The 15,537-nt window shown below is 40.0% G+C and overlaps 1 pseudogene; it reads right to left on the bottom strand.

Moving 5' to 3' along the window:
* The window catches only part of LOC102840333, a 134,898-nt pseudogene extending 131,695 nt beyond the window's left edge, over positions 1–3,203 (bottom strand).
* Positions 3,204–15,537: the final 12,334 nt, after the last annotated feature.

The raw sequence follows: 15,537 nt of genomic DNA, 5'->3' as shown, positions 1-15,537 counted from the left end.
GAGATGGATTGGCCAGGTTGCAGCATTGATGGACTCAAGTGTGGCAGCGGTAGTGACGTTGGCCCAGGATCGGACATTGTTTCATTCTGCTGTGCATAGGATCGCTATGAGTCGGTGCGGAATCAATGGCGCCTACCAACAACAACATGTTGTTTCAAAAAGGTTGATGCAACATATAAGTCATTGTCTTTAGAAATTCTATCATAAATCTCCAGTGTTGTTTCTATCACCAAGTCTGTTGTTAAGTGCCGTCAAGTCAGTTCCAACCCATAGTGACCCTGTTCTAGTTATTGATCCTTCTTTGTTTCCAACTTTTGTATTCCAATCACCAATAATTATCTATTCATCTTGGTTGCATGTCTGATCAATTTTAGACTACAGAAATTTATAGAAATCTTCTGTTTCCTTACTTATGGCATTAAAGCCTGGTGTGTAAATTTCAACCATAATAATGGTCCTATTAACTGGTCTTCCTAGTAGACATATGGGTATTATCCTAACACTGACTGCAGTGTACTTCAGGGTAGATCTTGAAATATTCTTTTTGACAATGCCATTCCTTGTCAGTTTGCCATTCCTGGCATAGTAGACAATACTACTGTCTGATTCTAAATGCCAATAACTATGCATTTCACCTCACTGATGCCTAGAATATCTATCTTTATGCATTCCATTTCACTTTTTTATGATTCCATTTCCAATTTTCTTAGTTATACTTAATACATCCATGTTCTGATCAGTAATGTACGTGTGTAGTTGTTTTCTGTCATTTTCAGTCGTGCAATGCTCAGCAAATGAAGGTTCCAAACACTTTGCTCCATCCAATATAATGAGCAGCAGCTCATCTCCAGTCATATTTTGAGTGCCTTCTAACCTGAGGGGCTTATCTTCTGGCACTTTTATCAGACAACATTCAGTTGCTATTCATAAGATTTTCAACAGTGAATCTCTCAAAAGTGGAATGCTTCTTCCTCTTTCCTAGTCTATTCTTAGTCTGGAAGCCACGCTGAAACCTGTCGGCCATGAGTGACCTTGCTGGTATTTGAAATACTGGTGGCATAATTTCCAGTATCACAGCAACACACAAATCACCATAGGATGACAAACTTTTAGTCACGTGGTGGGTTGTTGTTGTTAGCTATTTCCAATTGGTTCCTAACTCAAGGAAACACTGCATACAACAAAACAAAAAGCTATATGGCATTAGCTGGAGTCCTGGTGTGGCACTGTGGGTTAATGCACCAGACTATAAAGCCATTTAAACTGCAAGGTTGGCAGTTCAAGCTCACCAGCTGCTCCTCGGAAACCCTATACAGGGTCGCTATGGGTTGGAACTGACTCAATGGCACTTTAGCAACAAGTGGGATCCATTGGGTTTTCAATCTCTAGTTCTCAGGATTAAATTCCACAGCTTTTCTTCCTACTCAGTCTTACCTAGAAGCTTTACTGAAACCTTCTCAACACTTTAACGACATGCAACACTTCACTGGCAGATGGTGGTGCACAAGATGCACTGGCCAGAAATGAAACCCTGGTCGTTCACATGGGAAATATGAATTCTACCGCTGAACCACCACTGCCCTATAAATTTAAATATTAGTCAAGGCAAAGGGTGATACATCAATATTAAAAATATTACACAATTTCTAAAACAAATGACAACATATTTCACTCTTTGGAATATTGTCTTTTGTTAGCATGGATAACTCAGAGTAGATTTTAAATATTTGCATGACAAGTGAACTTTAATGGAGAAGAAGAAAATGGTTACAAATAAATACTGACATACAAAATTAACAGAAACCAGTGCCCAAAGGTTTAAACATTCCAGGAGTAAGGGAGGGATGGGAAGAAGTGGGTTGAACAGTAGTTAAGAAGGAAATAAATGTTGAGAAAATCCTAAAGAAAGTTCAGACAGAAATTTTAGGTGAGAAAATTGAGTTTTACTAATTTCCACCCTACAAATTTGCAATCTACTACCTTTAGGCACCTTTGTGGTCAACGAATAATATTAACCTAGCTTGCTAAATTAAACTGCCAATTCTAAAGTAAAGTAAAAAGGCATATGGTTCTGGCAAAGATCTTTCTTTTTTTCCTAGGGTTTGTTTAGACCCTGTGTGGTGTTGTGGGTTAATGCACTGGACTGTAAAGTCTGTTTGAACTGCAAGGACAGTGGTTCAAGCTCCCCAGCTGCTCCCAGGTAAGCCTAGATATGGTCACTATGAGTTGTAACTGACTTGGCAGCACTTAAACAGCAGTGTATTTTACTGTCCTTTAAAGGATCCCTTTACATATAACGCTTTACTTTTCAAAGAAATTTAGTTTCATTGTATATGTGAACTGTAATATTCATATATAGCTATAATATTCATTTAACAGTTTGATGGCTAAACTTGAGTTACTAACAAAAGCCAGGATTAGAGCAAGGTCCCTTGATTCTGAAATCTGTGTTTTCTTTTTTATTTGGTTTCCTTGTTAAAGCTTCAGAATTACTTGTATTAAGGACAATTTCTAAGTCATGTCTTTGTAAAGTGAAGCTGCAGAAACATTTCCCTTCTTCCTAAGCACATGACCCTATTGTGGAAGAAGCACGTATCTGTGGGAGGAACAGGCACTGTGGCGTGTGCAGTTTCTGATTCTGCACCAGACCTCAGTATCCCAGCACCAAGTCAGTTCATGCCCAGAATATTTTTTATTCAGAATAGCTCTTGTGGGTTCTAATACTTACCTATTGGTTGTAGAATTGTACCCCAATGTTTACACCTTTAGCAATGCCAAGTTAATTTATCCTCCTCTAGGAAGTACGCCTTTTTTTCTACTCTGGCTGCCACCCAGGAAGAGATGGTGATGGCTCATTTTCACACCACCCTGGGAACTAATTTAACTCTCACGATTGAATGTGTGCTGTTACTTTTAAAACAAGCCTTTAAGAGGTCCACTTTTCAGGGTCAGAAGAGTTCGCACCACAGTTTCTCAGTCCAGCCACCCAGAAGCCAGAAGACCAGTCCCGTCCCGCCTCTCCCACCCAGGACCAATGAGCTTTACCTGCGTCTTTCGTCCCCCAGAGACCGGCTTGTAGCCGCAGCGTCCATTCCACCTCCAGGAACTGGGAAACATGGTAGGCACTGGCGTCTTGCCACCGGAGGCGGAGAAAGTCTCTGCTTCTGTGGCCTCTTCTGGCTTCCGCAGGGGACTGTCGGCATGCACCTAGAAGGCAGAAGGACTTGGGCTTCCAGGGCCACCCTGGCAACTGCTGGGCCACCCATAAAAGAGCGCCTGGGCTGGAGGGGAAGAAGGGGAGTGGAAAGAGGAGGAGAAAATGAGAGCCACACCTTAGCAGGAAGTTTGCTTTTGACAAACAATTCTCAAGCCCTGTCTTTTTTCAATCACTGCATAAATTGCAAAAGGTGATCTTCTTTTAAGACAGACCTTCGAATAATCGATATATTTTAATCACGGTGTTGGGGAAGAATATTGAAAGTACCATGGACTGCCAAAAGAAAATTCAAACGTGTTGGAAGAAGTACAACCAGAAGGCTCCTTGGAAGCCAGGAGAGCGAGCTTTCTCTCACATACTTTGGACTTCTTATCAGGAGGGCGTTCCTAAGAAAGGACATCATACTTGGTACAGTAGAGGGACAACGGAAAAAAAAGAAGACACTCTCCCACCCCGAACCCCGTCCCCAAGGTGATGAATTGATACAATTGCTGCAACAATGGACTCAAACATGACCACAGTTGTGACAATCATGCAGAACCTGGTAGTTTCGTTCTGCGTGCATAGAGGAGCTATGAGTCCCATCCGACTCCGAAGCACCTAACAATAACAACAAAACAATTGTCAACTTTTCAATTTTCCAGATTGCCCTGTTAGAAAATCTGTATTATCTCAATAACAAAAGCACACAATTATAATTCCTTCTCTTAAGACATTCATATGTTTGCAAAGTGTACTCTGATCCCTGCTGTTGTGTACACTGGAGTGGATTCCTGACTCAGTGACTTAACTGGTCCTGGAACCAACTCGGTGGGCCCTGAACAGCAACACTTCACTAGGACTCCTGGTATGGGGCTATAGGATCTGCATTGAACTGTGAACCATAAGGTCGGCAGTTCAAACCCACCAGCTGCTCCTCGGAAACCCTATAAAGGGTCGCTAAAAGTCCTGGTGTGCTGCTGTGGATTAATGCACTGGGCTGTGAAGTTTGAACAGTAAGGTGAGGGTTTCAAGCTCACCAACCGCTCCTCGGAAACCCTATAAAGGGTCGCTAAAAGTCCTGGTGTGCTGCTGTGGATTAATGCACTGGGCTGTGAAGTTTGAACAGTAAGGTGAGGGTTTCAAGCTCACCAACCGCTCCTCGGAAACCCTATACAGGGTCGCTATGGGTTGGAACCTATTCGATGGCACTTAACAATAATAACAACAAAGCATCGGAACCTACTCAAACAACAACAGACTATTAATAAGTTTCAGGATTTTGCAGAGGGAATTTTATTGCAATGCCATTCACATTTTAAAAGTCTCCTTAGTATTGGAAGGGACTCCTGGTGTGACACTGTAGGATCAACACTGCCTTGTGAGCCCGAAGGTCAGCAGTTCAAACCCACCAGCTGCTCCTTAGAAACCCTAAACAGGGTCGCTATGCACTGGAACCAATTTAACGTCATTTAACAACAAGTATTGAAAGACTATACTAATCTGTTGAATCTAAGATTTACTCTTTAAATTAGTAATAAAGCAATATAATGTATTAGCAACTTCATAGTAATTAGAACTAGCAAAGAACTAAATGCTACACTTGACACATAAAGAGAAATATGGAAATTGAGATACTTTGTTTTTTAATAAATATTGCAACTGCTAATCTTGAGGAAACTGGTTTCCTAAAGTCATCAATAAGTAAAACAATAGCCTGGTAAGTATAAAGACCATTTGCCTTAGGCAGTGGGCTCTTTGAAAAATTAACTACAGCAGTGGGCAGATGTGAACCACAAGGTCTGCGGTTCAAACTCACCAGCCACTTCTTTGAAATTCTATGCAAAGTCTGGATTTGGAATGGACTCAACGGCACTTAACAACATTCAGTTTTGAGAAAAGGAAACTGTAGGATCTGACTTGTTGCATTGTTGTTAAATGCGGTCAAGTGGGTTCTGACTCATAACGACCCTATGTAGGGTTTCCAAGGAGCAGCTGGTGAGCTTGAACCACCGGAGTTGAGGTTCAAACTGACCTTGTAGTCCTGTGCATTAACCCACAGTGCCACACCAGGGCTCCAGGATCTGACTAGCAGCTGTGTTTTAGGGTAAATTGATAGTATATAAAAACATTGTCCTCGTCCTGTTTCCATAGCAATGGGGTATAAGAATATTTGGAAGTTCTTTAATCTTTAGAAATGATTTACTTTACAAACCATATACTAAATAAACTTTAATCAATTTCTATTATTGTCTGTCATGAATTAAATTGTGTCCCCACAAAATCTGTGTCCACTGGCTAGCCATGATTCTCAGGGATTTAGCAGTTGTGTAATTAAGTAATCATCTCCCATGATGTGCTCTGTTGTGATCAACCAATCAGTCATAACTCAGGCCATAGCCCTTCATCAATGTCAGGGGAGTTTCCCTGGGATGTGGCCTGCAACATCTTTTCTCTTTCAAGAGATAGGAAAGCAAGCAGAGAAGGAAGGACCTACCACCCCAGAGGGAAGAGTCAGAGTGGAGGGTCTCTTTTGGACCCAGGGAACCCCACACTGAGAACTCCTAGACCTAGGGAAGATTGATGCCAAAGCAGATGGATGTTTACAAGAAATCTTGAGCACACAGATGCTAAAAGGAGACTTCATCTAAAGTCAACACACAGAGAAAGTCTTCCCCCAAAGCAGGCATCCTGAATTCAGACTTCTAGTTTCTTAAACTGTGAGAGAATGAACTTCTGTTTGTGAAAGTCACCACTTTTGGTATTTCTGCACTAGATATCATTTAGCACTAGATATCTAAGATATTGGCTTAATATGAGTTTTGTTTTAACAAATATGTGTCTTGGGTTTCATAATGCATTTGGCTATAGTTTATTTAGAGCCTGAAACAACAGAAGGAATAATTTTTGGAATTCTGATTAATGGGGATAAAAGTAAGACAATGTAATAATCTTATAAGGATAAACACCAATGGAGAGGACAGGGATGGGCAACTTGGACATTGGCTACCCAGAATGGGGGGAGGGGGGGCTACAGAGGTAAGAAGTGACTGATTACAAGCTTTCAGAGGGAACCTAGATTCAGAGGGCATGGTTGTTGTTGTTGTTGTCAGGTGCCATCGAGTCGAAACCGACTTATACCGTTGCCACACTTGAGTCCATCAATGCTGCCACCTGGCTGATCCATCTCATTGGGGGTCTTCCTCTTTTTCTCCAACCCTCCATCTTACCAAGCATGACATCCTTCTCTAGTGACTGTTCCCTCCTAACAATAGGTCCAAAGTAAAAGAGACGAAGTTTAGCCATCTTGGCCTCTAAGGAGCACTCTGGCTGCACTTCTTCCAAAACAGATCTATTGGTTCTTTTGGCAGTCCATGGCACTTTTACTATTCTCCTCCAACACCACTTTCAAAGGCATCAATTCTACGATCTTCCTTATTCATTCTCCAGCTTTCGCATCCATATGAGGTTATTGAAAATACCATGGGCTTGACTCAGGAGCACCTTAGTCCCCAAGCTGACATCTTTGCTCTTCAACACTTTAAAAAGTTCCTGGGTAGCATGTTTGCCTAATGCAATACAAGAAGCTGAGTTCTATGAAGAAAAACAAGGCATCAGGATTGGAGGAAGACTCATTAACACCCTGTGATATGCAGATGATACAACCTTGTTTGCTGAAAGTGAAGAGGACTTAAAACATTTTCTTATGAATATCAAAGAGAGGGCATGGAGCAAGGTAGAATTTCCACTGAGTAGGATCCATTTTGCCTAGTCAGGGCTGATGAAAGGAGATGCAGATAGGTCTCTTGCAATACAATAGTGAATAATTGTTATCAGGACTGATTGTAAGGGCTGGAAATGTAAATGTGGATATTTTGTGGGAAAGGGAGGGGAGTGATTAACCTTGCAGTCTAGGAGAGGAGGTGGTCCATGGGACCATCAAAGGAGAAGAGCAGTGAATGCAACCCTACCCAGAGAAGCAGTGATGACAGGGATGGAGACAGAGATGATGACATGGGGAGATGGAGTGGCTGGGGACTTTGAACCTGGAGAGAAAGAGAGGCGGTGTGCCGATAACAGGGGCAGGCTTGCGGGGTGTATCCTTTGGTTGATCAATGATGCATGGAAGGAATTATAACCATGGCAAGGAAACAATATAGGACAGAATCAATGTGAAGCTGATGTCCTCCCATATAAACTATCATATAATTCACAATAAAGCATTACCAAAAAAAAAAAGGAAAAGTACTAAGGAACATTGAGCCTGCTTTGTGAGATTGGCATTAGAGGGAAATGGATAGGATTGAGATTTAGGACAGGAGAAGGCCAGGTTTCTGGCTCAAACGTAACAACTAGAAAATTTTGGCCCTGATCGTGGAATGAGTCAAACTGTGAGGAAACAGACATTTTCTATATGAGGATAAAGATCAGAACACACCTCATGTAATTAAAGCCCCGGGGAATGTTTAAATTTTTTTTTTGTTTTTCCTTTTCTCTTTACATCATTTTTGTCTACCACTATACCAACATGAAATTGCATAGTTAATTTTTAAATTAGCAATTCTGTGAGAAATTAAGGTCAGGGTTTAGGACTTTGTTTCAATTCCTTTGAACTTTCCACAAATGCAAGTGCCAATTTGGGGAGATATCATATTCATCACACTTAGACTGAAAGGCCCTCTCCCTATCTGCAAATTTAAACTGTGGGTTACCTATCAATTGCCAATTAGTTCTATTGAGGTGGCTTGTGTGTTACTGGAAGCTATGCCACTGGTATTCTAATTATCATAGTGTCACCCACGCTGGACACGTTTCAGTGGAGCTTCCAGATAAAGAACAAACAAAGTATGGAGAAAGAGAAGTGGACCACTTCTGAAGGGTTAGCCAATGAAAACCATATGAACAGCAACAGAATATTGCCTGATACATAGTGGTTACGAATTGGGCTGCGAACCTTAAGGTCAGCGGTTCGAAACTACCAGCTGCACCGTGGGAGAAAGATGAGGCTTTCTACTCCCGTAAAGATTTACACCCTCGGAAACCCTACACAGGGTCGCTATGGGTCGGAACCGACTCGATGGCACATAACAACAACAACAACAACAGTGCCAGAAGATTAACCCCTGAAGTTAGTAAGAACTCAAATACCACTGGGGCAGAGCTTCCGCCTCAAAGTAGAGTTGCCTTTCATGATGTGGATGGAACAAAGATATAAGTTTGAGAACTAAGGTATACCTGATCCAAGCCATGGTATTTTAATTCACTTCATATAAATGCAAAAGGTGGACAATGAACAAGTAAGACTATAGAATAGTCAGTGCACTTGAATTATGGTTTTGGAGGTGAATTCTGACAGTACAATAGACTGCCAAAAGGAAAAAAACAAATCTGTCTTGGAAGAAGTGCATCCAGAATGCCCCTTGGAAGCATGGATGATGAGATGTCATTTCACATACTTTGGACATGTTAATTAAGAGGATCTTTACAAGTCCTGTAGGCATTGCAGCTCACCTTTTCTTGTTGAGGAGAACCCCATGGAACAGGGTCAGAATTCCTGTAGCTGATTAGTTAAGACTCAGAGAAAAAGCTGCCTGTTTTTCTTCAGCTATCTGAGTGTAAAAATTAAGTGAGAGCCATGTCTGACTTTCCCTGGCTTCAAAAGGGAGAGAGAGAATCAAACTGAAAATCAGTTCAAGGCTAATTCCCTTAAAGTGGAGGCCAGACATGCTTGCGCCCTACAAGTTCTTTACCCTATTCTGACACCAACCATCTCTCCCACAGCACTCTCTGCTTCACATCTGGGTCTGATAATCCATTGCAATGACCATAGAGTACTCATACAATATTTAGGATTATGGGATTTATGAAGGAACTGAACAGGGTACAATTCAGGATCAAAACCAAGTCAGGATACAGCAGTTCTTTAGTTAGGAACACCTCTTGTCTGCCATACTTCAGGCATGCCTCACTCTTGTCTTCAGCCTCTCAGCTCTATGACCCCTTGGCCTATGCCTCAGTCCATTGGCCTAGAGCCCATAGCTGTTCCGTCTTTTCATGCAACCACCTCTGCTGTCGCCGTTTGTGCAGATAAGGATCTCATGCTCCACTCATGCTCTTCCTTCTGGATGGTTCTGGATTGTCACTCCTGCTCCTGAGATGATTCTTTTTAAAACTAGCAGGATGGCAAAACTAGCCAATCCCAGCTTTGAGTCCTGTATATCTTATTTGCAATGTCATTTTGAACCACAAGGTCAGTGGTTCAAATCCACCAGCCACTCCTCAGAATCGACTCAATGGCACTTAGCAACAGCAACACTCAATCACATGGTAGGAATTAAGAAGGCATTGGATAGAAACACCATGGTAAATTCAAGGTACCACACTCAACTTATAGCTGTTACCATGGTAGAATTTTTTTTTTCAAGACAACGGGCAGCCTATATCTTTGAGGAGATGCAATTTTTATTGTTCTTGCTTTTGAGCTTATGCAAAAGTTAAGAGTACTATTCAGCTCATGGTGCACTCTCACTATTATTTTATGAAGAACCACTGTATTTATTTTATTTCTATTACCTCACATTATTTTTCAATTTTTCTCTACTGTAAGTCATTTATATGAAGTAACTATATATATATATATTTTTTTTTTTTTTAATTACACCAATCATTCCTCCCACTGTCCTCTCTACTCAGTTAGGTTCAATAATTTATTGCAATGGTCACACAGAACTCAGACACCATATTCGTAGCTATGGATTTATTAGGAAAGTTAAAAGGTTACAATGCAGGATCAGAAAATGCTCAGGGCACAATTCTTTCAGTTAGAACTGCCTCTCCTTAGCCTGCCTCTCACTGTCTTATCAATGTTACAAAGATCTTTTAGGACTGCTGATAAATGTTCACAAGGCACATCACTCTACTATAAGCCTCAATTTGAAGGTGCTCAGCTCTAGCTCTGTGGACCAGCAAACCTAGCTTGGAGCATCCTTACTCTGCAAGTAACCCTTCTACTGAAAGTCACTCAGTTTACTTGCTCTATTAGCAAGTAGGAAGACCACTGCTCTGTCTTGCATTCTGACTCTTGGCTTGCTCCTCTGTCGTTTCTCTGTTGGCACAACTTTCTGTCCCTGAATCAAGAAGGTTCAATGTGCAGGGGATCTTGGAGTCCAAAGGATGCACTCCACTCCTGGTTCTTCTTTGATGGTCCTGGGATCCCCCCTTCTGCTTCTGATATGGCTCATTTTATACCCGTGTTAGAGTTCCAAGTCTTTACCATCACAATTAACTGTCAATATTCATCACAACTTAATTACTTCATCCTATCAGTACCTTCTCTCACTTTCTCTCCTTTAGACCCATCAGGAAAAAAAAAAAAAAAAGTCATTTAGTGGAAGTTACAAACACTAATGCTAAAAGAGACATATTAAATAATTAACTGCACCACAATATTGTTCCAATCCAACTTTATTGAGACATTCTTTTTGTCCTTGGACAATGTATGGTGTTGTTTTATATGATTAAAAAATGATACAAGTGTCATTTTCCTTTAAAGTAATTGCAATATGATTTCCTGCATTCTTTTTTAAATTAAATATTCATTGAAGGGGATCATGTTAGTCTGTACAGTCCAACTCACTTATTCCTAAACATTCCATGGTATTTGTTTCTATGGAATATCATTAAATTTTTTTTGTATTATAGCTTGGTTGAAACTTTACAGAGCAAATTCATTTTGAATTAAACAATTGGTAGACATTCTGTTTAGTGACATTGGTTACAATCCCTCAATGTAACAGCACTCTTCTCATTTGTTCCCCAACCTCCCTATTTCCTACTTCCCCACTCTTTCATTGATGCCCTTTCATCTCATATGCTTGACTGTACTGAGGAGTACGTTTCTTCCTGAGGTTATTATTTATTATTATTTTTAAGTCTGCGTATCGTTTGGTTGAAAGTTGATCCTCAGTTCCAGGCTTGAAGACTGTCTAATGGCCACAGTCAGAGGTTCCTATATTCTCTTAGTCATGTAAGTCTGGTCTTTTTTACGATTTTGAATTTTGTTCTGCCTTTTTTTTTTTCTCCCTCACTGTTCAGGACCTTATATTGTGGTACTGAAGAGAGCTGTTGGTAGTGGGACCTAGGCATCATCTAGTTCTTTCTTTCTCAGAGTAGTGGAGCTTATGATAATGTGGGTCATAAGTCCTTTGTGCTAATTGATACCTTGGATTTTCAGGTTCTTTACTCTTCTTTAATCCAAATGAGAAGAGACCAATAGTTGTGTTTTAGATAACTAGTCACAAGCTTTGAAAGACCCCAATTCTATTCACCAAAACAGAATGTAAAGCATTGTACTTTTGGATTATACTGTTCCAATTGACCCAGATGTCCACCAAAACTGTGGTCCTAAAACCAATCCCAGTGATTCATTCCCTCAAGTTATTTGGTTATGACTAACAACATAAACAGTAACATCAGCAAAAATAGTCAGAGAAACTTAAAATATTGATAAGCTACCAGACCATTTAGTGGATAACTTTAGGTGCTGTTGAGTTGGTTCCAACACATTTCACTCAAAAGAGCGGAATATTGCTCCGTCCTGGGCCATCCTCACAATCATCACTCTTTGAGCCCCATTGTTGCAGCCACTGCTTCCATCCATTTACTTGAGGGACTTCCTCTTTTTCTCTGACCCTTTAATTATCCAAGCATGATGGCCTTCTCCAGAGACTGATACCTATTGATAACATGACCAATATATGTGAGTTGAAGCATAACCATCCTTGATTTCAGGGAGCATTCTAGCGGTACTTCCAAGAAACATGTGTTCATTATTCTGGCAATCATAATATATTCCATATTTTTTGCCAACACCATAGTTCAAAGGCATCAATTCTTCTTGGATCTCTCCTTTTCATCATCCATCTTTCACATGCATATGAGGTGATCGAGACTACTATGGCTTGGGTATAATACATGTAGGTCCTCAAAGTGACACCTTTGCTTTTGAATACTTTAAAGAGGTATTGCTTTTGAAAACTATTTCATAGGCATTGATTGTGGATCCAAAATAAAATGAAATCTTAGACAATTTCAATATTTGCTCCACTTATGATTTTGCTTATTGGTTTGGTTGTATAATGAATTTAAAGAATTCTATCAACTTATTCAGTCTGAAATTGATGGAACATGTCATCAAGATGTATTGATAATTACTGGTGATTGGAATATAAAGGTTGGAAAAAGAGGAAAGATCAGTCATTGGAAAATATGGTTTTCATGATAGGAATAATGCTGGAAATGATATGATAGAATTTTACAAGACCAATGATTTCTTCATTGCAAATAACTTTCTTAAACAACATAAAAGAAAATTATACACATGGACCTTACCAGATGGAATATACAAAAATCATATTGACTACATCTGTGGAAAGAGAAGGTGGAAAAGCTCCATATCATCAGCCAAAACAAAGCCAAGAACAGATTAAAACAGACTATCTTGCTCATATGCAAATTCAGGCTGAAGCTGAAGAAAATTAAAACAAGTCCATGAAAGACAAAACATGACTTGAACATATCGCAACTGAATTGAGAGACCAGCTCAAGAACAGATTTACTGAATTAGACACTAATGACTGAAGACCAGAAGAGTTGTTTGTTGTTGTTGTTGTTGTCAGGTGCCATCGAGTCAGAACCGACTCATAGCGACCCCATGCACAGCAGAATGAAACAATGTCCAATCCTGGGCCAACCTCACTACCGCTGCCACACTTGATGCCATCAATGATGCCTCCTGGCTGATCCATCTCATTGGGGGTCTTCCTCTTTCTCTCTGACCCTCCATCTTACCCAGCATGACATCCTTCTCCAGCGACTGTTCCCTCCTGACAACATGTCCAAAGTATGAGAGACGAAGCTTAGCCATCCTGGCCTCCAAGGAGCACTCTGGCTACACTTCCTCCAAAACAGATCTATTGGTTCTCTTGGCAGTCTATGGCACTTTCAGTATTCTCCTCCAACACCACAACTCAAAGGCATCAATTCTTCTATGATCTTCCTTATTCACTGTCCAGCTTTTGCATTCATATGAGGTTATTGAAAATACCATGGCTTGGGTCAGGTGCACCTTAGTCCTCAAGGTGACATCTCTGCTCTTCAACACTTTAAAAAGATTCTGTGCAACAGATTTGCCCAATGCAATACGTCCTTTGATCTCTTGACTGCTGCTTCCACGAGTGTTGATAGTTGATCCAAGAAGAATGAAGTCCTTGACAACTTCAATCTTTTCTCCATTGATAAGAATGTTGTTTATTGGTCCAGTGGTGAGGATTTTTGTTTTCCTGACATTGAGATGCAACCCATACCGAAGACTGTGTTCTTTGATCTTCATCAGTAAACGTTTCAAGTCATCTTCACTTTCAGCAAGTAAGGTTGTATCATCTGCATATCGCAGGTTATTAATGAGCCTTCCTCCAATCCTGACGCCACGTTTTTCTTCATAGAACCCAGATTCTCATATTATTTGCTCAGCATACAGGCTGAATAAATATAGTGAAAGAACACAACCTTGTCGCACACCTTTCCCAATTTTAAAACATTAAGTGTTCCCATGCTCTGTTCGAACAACTACTTCTTGGTCCAGGTACAGATTCCTCAGAAGTACAATTAAGTGTTCTGGAATACTCATACTTCGTAATGTTGTCCATAGCTTGTCATGATCCACACAATTGAAAGCCTTTGCGTAGTCAATAAAGCATAGGTAAACATCTTTCTGATATTCTCTGCTTTCAGCCAAGATCCACCGGACATCAGCAATGATATCCCTTGTAGATGACATGAAAAACATCATTCAAGAAGAAAGCAAAAAGTCATTAAGAAGACAAAAAAGAAGGAAAAGACCAAAATGAATATTAGAAGAGACTCAGAAACTTGCTCTACAGTATAGAGATGCTAAAGCAAATGAAAGAAGTGAGGAGGTACAAGAGCTTGACAAAACCAAAAGAGAAATCATGCTCAGTATTTCTCAAGCTGAAAGAATGGAAACAAAAATTCATGCCTCAATTTGTGATATTGAAGGATTATTGAGCAAATATTGAATTGTGGAGAGAACATAAAAAGAAAAGGGAAGGAATACACAGTCACTGTACCAAAAGGAAATTGCCAATGTTCAACCATTTCAAGAGATAGTATATGATCAACAGTCAATGATACTGAAGTAAGATGTCCAAGGTGCACTGAAGACATTGTCAAAACAACAAAGCTCCAGGGATTGATGGAATACAAACTGAAACCTTTCAAAAAACTGAAGCAGCACTGGCGGCACTTACTTATCTGTGCTAAGAAATTTGGAAGACAGTGACCTAGCCACTTGATTGGATGAGATACATATTTGGGCCAACTCCAAAGAGTGGTGACCCAACAGAATGTGGAAATCATCAGACATTATCATTAATATCACACGCAAGTAAAATTTTGCTAAATATAATTCAACAATGACTTCAGCAGTACATTGAGAAGTAACTTCCAGGGGTTCAGGCCAGATTCAGAGGAGAACTTTGAACTTTTTTTACTTTTAACTTTTATTTGGCAAAGCAGCACTGTATAAACTGTTCCATAACTAATACACAGCTCACACAGCATGTTAAATTCATATACATTATCAGCAGCAAGTGAGAAACAGAAACAATACTGAGCTACAAGTCTCCTATAATTTTTAAAAAAAGAAAGGAAGAACTATGTCGGAGATGTACAATCAGAACAGCAAAGTGGTTGAGAGGACATCACCTGCTATCTGAAGTTTTAATATCTACAAATGCTTAGTTTTAAGGTAACAAAGTGGCTGATTGTATCTACAATGTGCTAGTCTATGACACCACATCAAAGCTTTGAAAGGGAAGCCCATGTCTTAGTAGCATCTACCAGACACAACCACATACAAAGAGTCTTAACTGTGAATGGTAGTGTTATCAGATGCACAAAAGCAACTTGATAAATTAATATCAGAAGAGAGTTAAACATTTAAGAAAAGAAAAACCACTCCTCAAAATCAGAATTCACAAACTAAGTTTTTCATTTTGTAGAACTGCTTCTTTTAATATTTTAAAGTAAAATGTGGGCATGTTGAAGTAACAATACACAAATTTATACTTTGCATCCTTCCTCTACCTATTTGGCTTTGTGCCTCTTAAAGAATTAGAAACACTATAAAGCCACGCATTTTCAAGCTTAAAATAATAGTATTACAGAGTCCAAAACCAGCTGTGATGCTGTTGGTTTTCAAAAAGCTGAGGACTGATGTGAGCAATCCACTGTGACATGCACTGGCCAAGATGATGTTGTTC

This window comes from Chrysochloris asiatica, unplaced genomic scaffold, assembly GCF_000296735.1.
Source record: "Chrysochloris asiatica unplaced genomic scaffold, ChrAsi1.0 scaffold00091, whole genome shotgun sequence".
NCBI lineage: Eukaryota > Metazoa > Chordata > Mammalia > Afrosoricida > Chrysochloridae > Chrysochloris > Chrysochloris asiatica.
This window is presented reverse-complemented; position numbering and strand designations above follow the sequence as displayed.